The sequence below is a fragment of the Coffea eugenioides genome, chromosome 8 (assembly GCF_003713205.1).
Source record: "Coffea eugenioides isolate CCC68of chromosome 8, Ceug_1.0, whole genome shotgun sequence".
Taxonomy (NCBI): domain Eukaryota; kingdom Viridiplantae; phylum Streptophyta; class Magnoliopsida; order Gentianales; family Rubiaceae; genus Coffea; species Coffea eugenioides.
The window spans coordinates 16,032,844-16,043,919 of record NC_040042.1 but is presented as its reverse complement, the minus strand read 5'-3'; the positions used below and the strand labels follow the sequence as shown (position 1 = coordinate 16,043,919).

Genomic DNA, 11,076 nt, shown 5'->3' with positions numbered 1-11,076 from the left:
ACCTTATTATTTGAGCCAACTCTTGTTGACAACTATAAGGACAAAAACGACAATAATTTACTGTTCCATTGGCCAATGTTTCAACCTTCTCAATCAATTCAGGACCAGGGGCTTATCATGCAATTGCTTGGAAAATTTGTAATCTATAGGTCCACCACATTCAATAATTGTACTACTACAGCGCTAGGAAACTCACTACTATCTCCATTGCCAAAAAGCCTTGCAAACACTAATTGTTTCTACATTGGTTCAAATTATCGTCTTCCTCCGAATATTATTGTTTCTTAAACTTTACTTTGAGCAGTTAAGCAACTTCACGATATACTAGGAATTTTCCCATATTCATCGGATCAGCTATTCCCAGAGGTTTCTTTCTTCTCTCTCTCTCTCTCTCTCTCTCTCTCAAATAAGTGCTGAATTTTTTTTATTTCCTTAAACTTTTTTTTTTTTTAACGTAGCCTCACCATATAAAGGAAATTTCTGCAGATCCAACAGATCAGCTTTTGCCAGAGTGTTCATTCTCTCCAAAGTAAGTGCTGAATTGCTTTTTTTTTTTAATTATTATTATAGACATTTTTGGTTGAAATATATATCTGGCTTCCATGTATTTTTTATATTTATTCTTCTGCTAGCATATACTTTTATATGTTGCCGAGTAGCTTCCTGTTATTCTTGGCATATCATATTAGTTTGGGTAATTTTTTTTGTACATATGAATCGTTTGGAGTATTATTTTCTTGAAACCGATAAGAAATCACTGAAAATAGTACAGTGCAATATGAATCGTTTACATTATAGAAAAAGACAATATATACGATCTATATATCAACTAATTAATGCATCATGAATTAAACTTCTAAACTCTGGATCTATTATGACTTTTATTCATAAATTTTGGATGATCAGGTCAATGTGTCGCTTAAATTCATAAATGTATCGATCCATAATCTCTTGCATCACCATTAATTATAGGGTAAAAACCACTTTACTCTCTGCAAAAAATTATTCAACACTGAGAAATCTTTAGGCAGACATACTTTTTTTTTTTAAGGCATAGATACTTGTTACTACCGCTGCCATAAATATTCTATTTTACTTGCTTTTTGTTAAATGTACTTTTTCAATCTTAAATTTTTCCTTCTAATATTACTAAGGCTTTGTCAATTTTGCTAATCTTCTATATAAAGTTGCACAGTTTTGCTCCAAAGAAAAAAAATCAAGCACTATTGGCTTCTATATTTTTTACACTTTTCCTTTCAACGTAATGCTGTTTTTTTTTTTTTTTTGAGATTTCAAGTTTTATGTTCCACCCATAGTAATTTATAGAGTTTGTATGCTAATTTGTTTTAGACACTCAAATTTTATTGTGTGTGTTTTTTTTAAAGAAATACGAAGCAGGTTTTTGAATAAATTCCTCTTGTCCGTTATGGATGTATAGATGAATAATCTATCTTTTGGAAAGGAATGGTTAGAGTAGAAAACTGTTGGTTGACATGCTTGCTTTCTAATTTCATATTTTTGCTAACCCCACCAACCCCGCACCCCCCCCCCCACCGGATCTTCAAAAAAGACAAAAAAAAAATTAATTGTGGAGTCACACTGAATAAATGAAGGGACATAAACAAAAGAAAATGTGGTGATTTGATTGCACCAGTTAGGATTTCTCTACAAACCAGACTAACCAAAATTAATTAGTGGGTTAGGCATAGAATTTTGGAGAGTTAGGAATACAAACATTATTTTGCTGTGGGATTTAGAATACGTGTACGGTTGAACATTTTGCGCACCTTTGCGTGCTTTCCTTTTCTTTCTTTTTCCAAATATAAGTCCTAATTTTCTTTCAAAGTTTTTTTAGATATTCTGAAATGATACAATCCTACTATAAGTTCAAATTAAGTTGGAAGCAACCCTAGAAGAAAGCCATAGTGATAACTTCCTGATTGGATGCAGAGTTCAAAAGAATATAATGTATATAATTGAAGCAACGTAGCATACCACTAAATAGATACTAGAGTAGGAAATTCTTGAAAGATGTTCCAAGAATTTAGCCTAATTAATATAGGAAGGGAAGCTATAGATTCTTAGTGTTCTTCTTTAGTTTCTAAAATAAATGGTAAAAAAAATCTAAGGCCAAATAATTTCCTTCAATCCAAGATTTTATTTTCAAGAAAATTGTGGAAATTGTTTTTCAAGCAAAAGTATATTTGTAAACTAAAATTTCAATTCTGTTATTACCAAAATACCCTCAATAATCATGAAAAGTCACTACTACTTTTGGAAGTATAACAAAGTCATCAAAATCTATGGTGATTCTACAACCGAAATAATCATAAAAGCTAAAAAGAAGTTTATATTTATTTTATATCCTTAAAATTTTATTTACTTTTATGTATGGATTGTTCAATTTATCATACTTTAAGTAGGTAATACTAACTTTTTTGTTTAAAAGTTTAGTTTTTTATTATTTTCGTTTATGTGAACATTGGGCTAATATTATTTTCATTTTTTGTTTATATATTTATAGTTTACTATTATCGCCTTTTCTTTTTAAAAAATAAAATCGATTTAATCTCTATTTTCCTTCTTGAAGTTTAAAAATAAGGCATACTAGATATTTTTAGCAAATTTAGATTAAGAATCTAATATTGGACTAATTTGACTAATTTGATAAATGAAATAATATTAGTGTAAAAGTTTAAATAAATTAAAATAATAAAAAGTTCCTTAAAATAATGAGTTTTGTAGTACCCTAATTTTGAAATTTTGGCAATCGTATTTCTTTTTAGTATTGTGTTATTTATCCATTTTATTTGACTTAAGGTCTAATAAATTGAATAAAACATATACAAAAGTGAACATTAATCTAATGAAAAAAATTTCAAGAGTATAAACTAAATATTAACTATTTTTAACTCTTTTTAGTTGATATTTTTCTACAATTGATATGACAGAGAAGATGTAAATCTTTTAGCAATGAAAGGAAATGGTTATTAGTTATAGATAAGTTCATGAATAAAAGGGTAATAATGTCATTACACTTTTTTTGTATTTCTAACTTTGACTAATTTTCATGGGGGAAAAATATATATTTTTGAGATTAAAGGGGTAGATGTGACTACCCTCTTAGTTCAGAGTGCCAAAGTGTTATTAAACCCACTATAAACAAATATGGAACTAGAAAGTCTTGGTCTATCGTCAAACAAATATGGACACCCCTGTGTCGACCAAAAAAAAAAAAAAGATATAGACTCACTCTCACCTTATTCATTAAAATTTAGTGTTGAATACTTTACCCCTATTAATATAAAGTCCACCCCACTCTCACTACTCTATCCCTAAAATACGAAATTTATCTATTCCATCCTTTTCATTGTTAATGCTATGTTTTCAATTTTTTGTTGTCCCAAAATAAGAGTATTGTTGCAAAAGTCATACAACATTCAATAAAAAAAGTCATAAATTGCTCCAATTGTGTTTGGATTAGAAAGATTTGAAATAAAAAAATTTACTTCACAAATTTCAATCACCTTTTTATCTTCCCAATCACCTTTTTCTCTCACATACATCACATCACAAAAAGTGCTACAGTAATTATCTCCAATAAATCATCCAAATAAACTCCTATCCAAACAAACATGCTCTTCATTAATAATGACAAGATTCCACCAATTAATAATAAACAATTGCATATGGTCCACAATAATGCATGCACACATTCACAAAGTCCCATGACCTTTTGTTTTTAGCTTGCTAATTTTCATGTTCAAACAATGGATAAGAGTGGAAGAATATGAAAATTGCAGCCCACTATTTTATTGTGTGCTGCTCCTGAAAAACGTCTCAATTTTTGGGACAAAGGGAGTAGTTTTAATTCTTAAAATTTGAGTATCACTTTCATTAATTACTATTTCATTAGTTTTGATACTTTCATAGGATGAATTTCATATTTTAGAAAGTAAAATGTCCAAAACTAAAGTGCAATGTATTTTAAACTTTAGGAGGTAAAGCTTCTAAAAGTAAAGTTTAAAAATTGAGTGGAATGTCTCTTAAACTTTAGGAGGTAAAGCTTCTAAAATTAAAGTTTAAAAATTGAGTGGAATGTATCTACTATTTAAGGGTTCAAAGTAAATTTTATTTTAGGGTTAAAAACAAAAACGCGTCCTGTGATATATCTAATATATAGAAAAGCCCCCATGGTTTCAAAATATACAAAATGACACCTCATATTTTGAACTAAATTGTGAACTAATAGATTTCGTTAAACTTAACGAAAAATTTAATGGAATCCGATAAACTTAACAGTAAATTTAACAGAATCTGGTAAGTTTAACTGTCGAAACCGTTATTTTCGTTAAATTTAATGAATTTTGTTAGTTTACAATTTAGTTCAAAACATGAGTTATCGTTTTGTATGTTTTGAAATCACGAGAGCTTTTCTATGTATTAGGTATGCCACAGGGACTTTTTTGTTTTTAACCCTTTACTTTAAGTATCTTGTAGTCATAGTATTTCGATCTACTTTCTTTAAGTCAACAAGTTCAATTATTGTACTACTATACGGCCAGAAAACTCAAGGAATTTAAAAAAAAAAAGAAATTCAAGCAATTTTTAGGAAACTCATAAGCAATATCACCCTACTTTTGTTTCTTCAATAACAAATAGTGACCCCTTACCTACTACTACTATGTCCGTTATAAACTTATAATGGGCCGTCTCCATTGCAAAAAGTGCTTTGTACATGACCCGCGTTTGTACATAATTATTTTGAATGCTATATTTCATGAAAGAAATAAGAAGGGTAAAATATTTAATTATTTAAACTTGATGAAGGTATTTGGTTATCTTTCCGGCAGATTTTAAGAGTCCTTTTGGTCATATTCTCAAATTAAATTCACCATTTGATGGTGAAATAATAATGTTTTTGTACCTTTAATTTGTAATATTTTCAAAAGTTCATAATTTGAATCACTAATCATCTCTTAGGGACAAAGATTGTGGCAATGATCGCTTGAAAGGACCATAGAATTTTCTTATCTCTTCAGATTTTGATTAATTTTAGTTTATCTTTCACCAGAATTTTTTTATGTTCCGCAAGAATTTGTTTTTTTTTTTTTGGATTAATATGCCAGGTGACCGATGGCTGTCTAATGCTTTCCAAAATAACAACAGGCTGTCTAATATTTTATTTTATTTTTTATCATAAGGTTCAAAACATTTTGTTCTGCATTTGATGATATCGAGCTTTTCTACATTTACTTGTACACAAAAAAAAATTGTCCTTTTCTTTTTGACATCCCTCTCCTTGCCCCTGGGAACTTAATTAAAGTCCACTTCCCTTTCATTATTCGTAATTTTCAGGTCACACTTGATGGAAGCGTTATTGGAAAGTCTAGTAAAAATTCTGAATTCTCCCATAATCCAGGAGGAGCTTAGATTGCTTTGTGGTATTGAAAAAGAGATAAAAAACCTTTCAAGCTTGCTATCAGCAACCAAAGCAGTGATTGAAGATGCCGAGCAGAAGCAGTTTACTGACAAGGCAATTCAAGTTTGGCTGCAGAAGCTCAATCTTATTGCTTATGAAGTCGATGACATATTAGATGATTATGCAACCGAAGTCTCGAGAGAACCGCAGTGCAACAACATATGTTGCAATGTATTGGATTGTCTTCCAGTTCCAGCAACATCAAACATATGGTTTCGGCACAGGATTGGAGCAAGGATGAAGGAAATCAATGGAAAATTTGATGCAGTTGCTGATGAGAGAATAAAGCTTGGATTGAGTGATCAAAAGCGTGGGAGCTCTTTCAATGCAAGCGGCGAGACTGGGTCCGTGGTAAATGTACCTGATCTAGTCCTAGGAAGGGACGAGGAAAAGGATAAGATCGTACGCATCTTGACGAAAGAAAAAGATAGAGACGATCAAAATGTATCAGTGCTCCCTATAATGGGTGTTGGAGGCCTTGGAAAGACAACACTTGCCCAATTGGTGTTCAACGATGAGCGCATAGCCAAGCATTTTGAGCCAAAACTCTGGGTTTGGGTTTCAGAGGATTTCGATGTGAAAAGGATTATAAAAGCCTTAATTGAGTCTGTAGGAGACTTAGCCTTGAATACTCTCCAAAGAAAGCTTCAAGAGTTGTTGAGGGGAAAAGATACTTGATTGTACTGGATGATGTCTGGAATGAGAATCCACTGGAATGGGAGAAACTGAAATCCGTTCTGGAATGCGGATCAAGAGGTAGTTCAGTTGTCGTGACAACTCGCATGGAGAAGGTTGCTGAAATAATGCGCACATTAGAGACACATAGTCTATCGAGTTTATCAGACGATCAGTGTTGGTCACTGTTCAAGCAATGGGCATTTCGTCATCACGAGGCAGAAAAATATCCTAACCTTATAGCCATTGGAAAAGAGATTGTGAAAAAATGTGGTGGTGTTCCGCTGGCTGCAAAGGCTCTCGGAGGCTTTCTACAATTTAAGTCGGAAGCGGAATGGAACTCTGTGAAATGCAGTGAGCTTTGGAACTTACCTGAAGATGAAACAGGTATCTTGCCCGCGTTGAGATTGAGCTACCTTAATCTTCCAGTAGAGTTGAGAGGTTGCTTTGCATATTGTGCAGTATTTCCCAAGGGCTCTGTAATTGAAAAAGAAGAGGTAATACATTTGTGGATGGCAAATGGATTGATTTCATCTAATGAAACGACGGAAGTGGAAGATGTTGGTGATGCTGTGCTGACTGAACTACATAATAGATCACTGTTCCAAGCTGTGGAGATATATATTTCTAGCTATGGCAGTGTCGCTAATTTTAAGATGCATGACCTTGTCCATGATCTGGCTCGATCCGTAATGGAGGCTAAACACGGTGGAACAGAGTCAAACAGAACCATGATGTTGGATATGCCATATGATCAGCTAACAGTTGCTTTTCCTATTATAATCACAGGCATTGACCAGTTTTCTTCTTTATTGTCAAAATGTGGTTCCCTGAGGGCGCTCATTGTAAGGTCACCGTGGCGGAGAGAAAAGTTTACAGAGTTGCCACCTGCAGTAAGCAACCTGCAACATTTGAGGCATCTAAATCTTTCAAGATCTGAAATTGTTGAACTACCCAATTCAATTTGTGACTTGTGGAACTTACAAATTTTAAACCTAAATGATTGTGCTGAACTTCGAAGTCTACCCAAAGGCATGAGATTCCTCAGAAATCTTCGACATCTTTGTCTGCGAAGGTGCTTGGAATTGACTCACATGCCAAGTGGAATGGGGAAGTTGACTTGCCTACGGACGTTGAGTATGGTCATCCTGGGTGGCAAAAGAGGCTTCCGACTAAGTGAGTTGAAAGACTTAAATATGCTTAGAAGAGAGCTATTAATTAAGCACCTTGAGAGGATTGAAGATAAAAAGGATGCAGAAGAATCTTGCTTAATTAAAAAACAGAGTCTCCACTGGTTGAATTTGTATTGGGATTCCGAAAGAACGCTTCAACGGTACAATGATGAGGAAGTGCTCGAAGCCTTGAAACCCTGCCCCAGCCTTCAATATCTGAGTATACGTGGCTTCAAAGGTTCATCATTTCCATCTTGGATTTCAAGTGTAACAAAAGTTTTGGTACGGGAAAGTGCGGCGGAGTACATAGTTGGGGCCCAGGAGAGTACTGCTACTACTCCAGGGGTGAAACAGCTGGATTTAGAGAACATGCCCAACCTAAAAGGAATGTTAGGAAGAGAAGTCCAAGGTACTCCAGGAGTATTCTCTCAACTTCAATCCTTGTCTTTTGTTGATTGCCCAACGTTGACATTGCCATTGCCACGTATGCCGTCCCTGAAGGAGTTATGCGTCAAGTACTGCCCGAACATGGCATGGGCTTCAATCTCCAATCTCACTAGTCTTAATTCCCTTAAAATTGAGAGCATTGAAGGATTGAGTCATTTTCCAGATGAGATGCTACAAAATCTTAGTCTTCTTGAATCGCTGGATCTTTGGTTTATAGATGATCTGCAAGCCTTACCCAGAAGCTTGGCTAGCCTCACGGCTTTGAAGAAGTTCAATATTTGGGAATGTCCCAAGCTAAACTCTCTGCCAGAAGAAGGATTGCGAGGCCTTGCTTCTTTGCATGAACTCCATTTGGTCGGATGCAATAATTTGGCGAGTCTCTCAATGGGGACTAAAGCCCTCAAATCCTTGACTCATCTAAGCATCGAGGGGTCACACGCGACAGCTCTGCTAGAGGAAGTCAAATATTTCCCCGCACTACAAAAACTGGAGCTGGATGGATTGCCCAATCTAACTTCATTGCCAGACTGGTTTGGAGACCACCTCACTTCCCTTCAAGTGTGGGATTGTCCGAAGCTTGGAACACTTCCATCCAGCATTCAAATGATGACGACACTCCAAAGTTTGACTATAGGTGGATGCGACCTACTGGTACCACGGTGTGAAAGGGGAGGAGAGGAATGGCACAAAATTAAGCACATCCCGGACCTGACGATTCTGTAATACAATTAATATATTCATGTATTATGTAATAAAGGATTTGTGTACTGTCCTATAAGTGTGGGAAAGACCAACACTAGTACCTAATTGATACCATGCCTAGTTGATATGAATTTAGTCATTTGCTAGAGTTTGGATTAAATGAAGAAGATATTTGGGATTTCATTGCAGTTCTAGTTTTTTTATTTTCATAATGCTATTACTTTAGACCATCCACATTTGAAAATGTAAGATTAATTATGAAAAATAAATAAATACAAAAAAGTGTAGGTAAGATTAAATAGGGAAAACATATGAATGCAAAGGAGAATAATTATTATTATTATGTGCATATACATGATAGGTTATATGAATTTTAGATATGTTAACCAATTACTAGGCAAATCAAGTAATTGACTTGGACCAAAATAAAAATTTTCAAAATAGATATGGACCTATGCAGTGAAGTTGCAAAATTAGAATTCTTAATTGATATGATTGGAAAATTCTCAATGTGGAAGTGGGAAGTTTGGAAATTCAAATCATTGCAATTTTCAACAGTCGCACCTTCCTCTTCTTTAATGAAACTATAAACCGCAATCAAAGTGCACGTTAGCATTGCATTCTTATGGATGCAAACAATTGGGACCATGGAGCAAAAGGGGAGGAGCAAATGGTATAAAATAGAGTTCTATAAAATTTAGTGGTCTATGTAAAAATTATACTAAAAAATAAGGGCAAATTATTCAATTGGCCATTGAACTCTTTGTCTAGGTAAAATTAAGCCCCTCATCTATTTTTTGCTGACTTTAAGCCCTTGAACTTGTAAAAGTGAGAAACCGTGGCTCTTTTAGCCAGTTTCTCCGGTTTTGCAACCGGAGGACCAATTCACACGAATGCGTGTGCTTCTTCAAAGGGCATTTTTGTCCGTATATTCTAAGTAAAAAGGGCACAACTCCTCCTTCCCTCCATTTTCCTAACCCAACCCAACTGCTAGTCAAAACTTCACAGCAACAATGGAGTGGCAAGAGAAAATCTTTCCTACATTTTCCTTACCCATTTTCATCTTCCCTTGAGGATCTTTGCGGAGGGAGAAGAGCAAGAGAGAATCAGCACTGTCGGGTCGACATTGAATCAAGAGAGAAGTCTGAAAGGAAAAAAAAAGAGGGAGAAGGTAAAAGCTTTGTGAAGGGAAGAAAAAAATGCGCAAATATCACGGCCCTCTGCTTCCTACTTGTCGTTGCGGTAAAGTCACGAAGATGATTACTTCTTGGACTGATAGAAATCCAAGAAGAAGATACGCCGTTTGCTCAGAAGAAGTTGGTGGCTGCGGGTATTGGAATTGGATTGACGACGAGATGTGCCGTCGTTCTATTAAGCTGATACCAGGCCTTCTAAGGAGGATCAATGCAACAGAAAAGCAAAAAGATGAATTTGAAACTGCAGCTGCGAGATCCGAGGCAAAAGCTGCCAAGTGGAAGGCAAAATAGAGAGAAACAGGAGAGCAGCTGCGGTGGCAGAAATGGTTGAATAAGTTCCTTGTAAGGGTTGTTGTGGTAAGTTGGTTGGTTGTTGTAATAATGGTGCTTACAGAGAAAAAAATTGCAGGTGGAGTCTCTCTTGGGATGCTGCAAATTGGGGATAAATGTAATGGGATTATGCAAATTGAAGGCGATACATGAAGGGCAGTGTGTAAGTGTAACACATTGCCATCGGTACTGCCAGTTTTGAGGACCATGGATGGAGCAAATGGATCTATGGTGTATGATGCAGATGGTTAGGGAGAAGTATATTGTATTGTTTAGCTTAAACAAGCCTTTGTTGTACCCACAGATTAGTGTAGAAGTGTGGTTAAACTCAATCAATGCTAACTGTAATTTTTGGCAAGTAATGTGATGAGAATTATTTATCCCAGTTCGCATGTCATGGGCTTTGTTGGATGTATTTGATTTACCTAGTCAACAAAAATTGCTATACCAAACCATACAAATATAAGATAGCAACTGCATAACATTAGAATATAATTAGCAAAAGGAAATTACAATGATGTTTGCCAAAACGCAAATTTTGTAGAACCTTTCGTTACGATTTGGATATGATTTTTGTCTGATAGCGGAAAGAAACTGAGCGGTGCTACCATTAAATACACGATCAATCACCAAAAAGAAAAAAAATTTAAAAAAAATGTAAAAGATGGTCAGGCATTACAAAAAAAAAAGGGGAAGAAATATGATTATAGTTTATAGTAATATATTTTTGTAAAGATAAGGAAAATGCCAAGGAAATTCCGTATTGTATGCCGAGGGTGCTGTCCAACATCGAGTCTCGTCTAAATATATTCGAATTGCACCATTAGTTAATTCCTTTGCAAAAACTAGGTAGACAGTCTAAATCCACTTGGCAAACATTAGTTAATTCCTTAGACCTACTCTAGTTTTTCTTTTCTTTTCGTCTTATTCTCTCTTCTTTTTTTTTTTTTGAATTCCTCTAGGAGCTCTGATGGCATCTCTCATGAGTTCACCTTCTCTAAAAAAAAACAATTGATAGAATATATTCTAAACAAAAGTGTTACAATAATATTTTTTGTAAAAATTATTCTAC

General features: G+C 34.5%; 1 pseudogene; it reads left to right on the top strand.

Annotated features, from left to right (window-relative positions):
- The first annotated feature begins 284 nt into the window (after positions 1 to 284).
- Positions 285 to 8,639, top strand: LOC113781748 (annotated as a pseudogene).
- Positions 8,640 to 11,076: the final 2,437 nt, after the last annotated feature.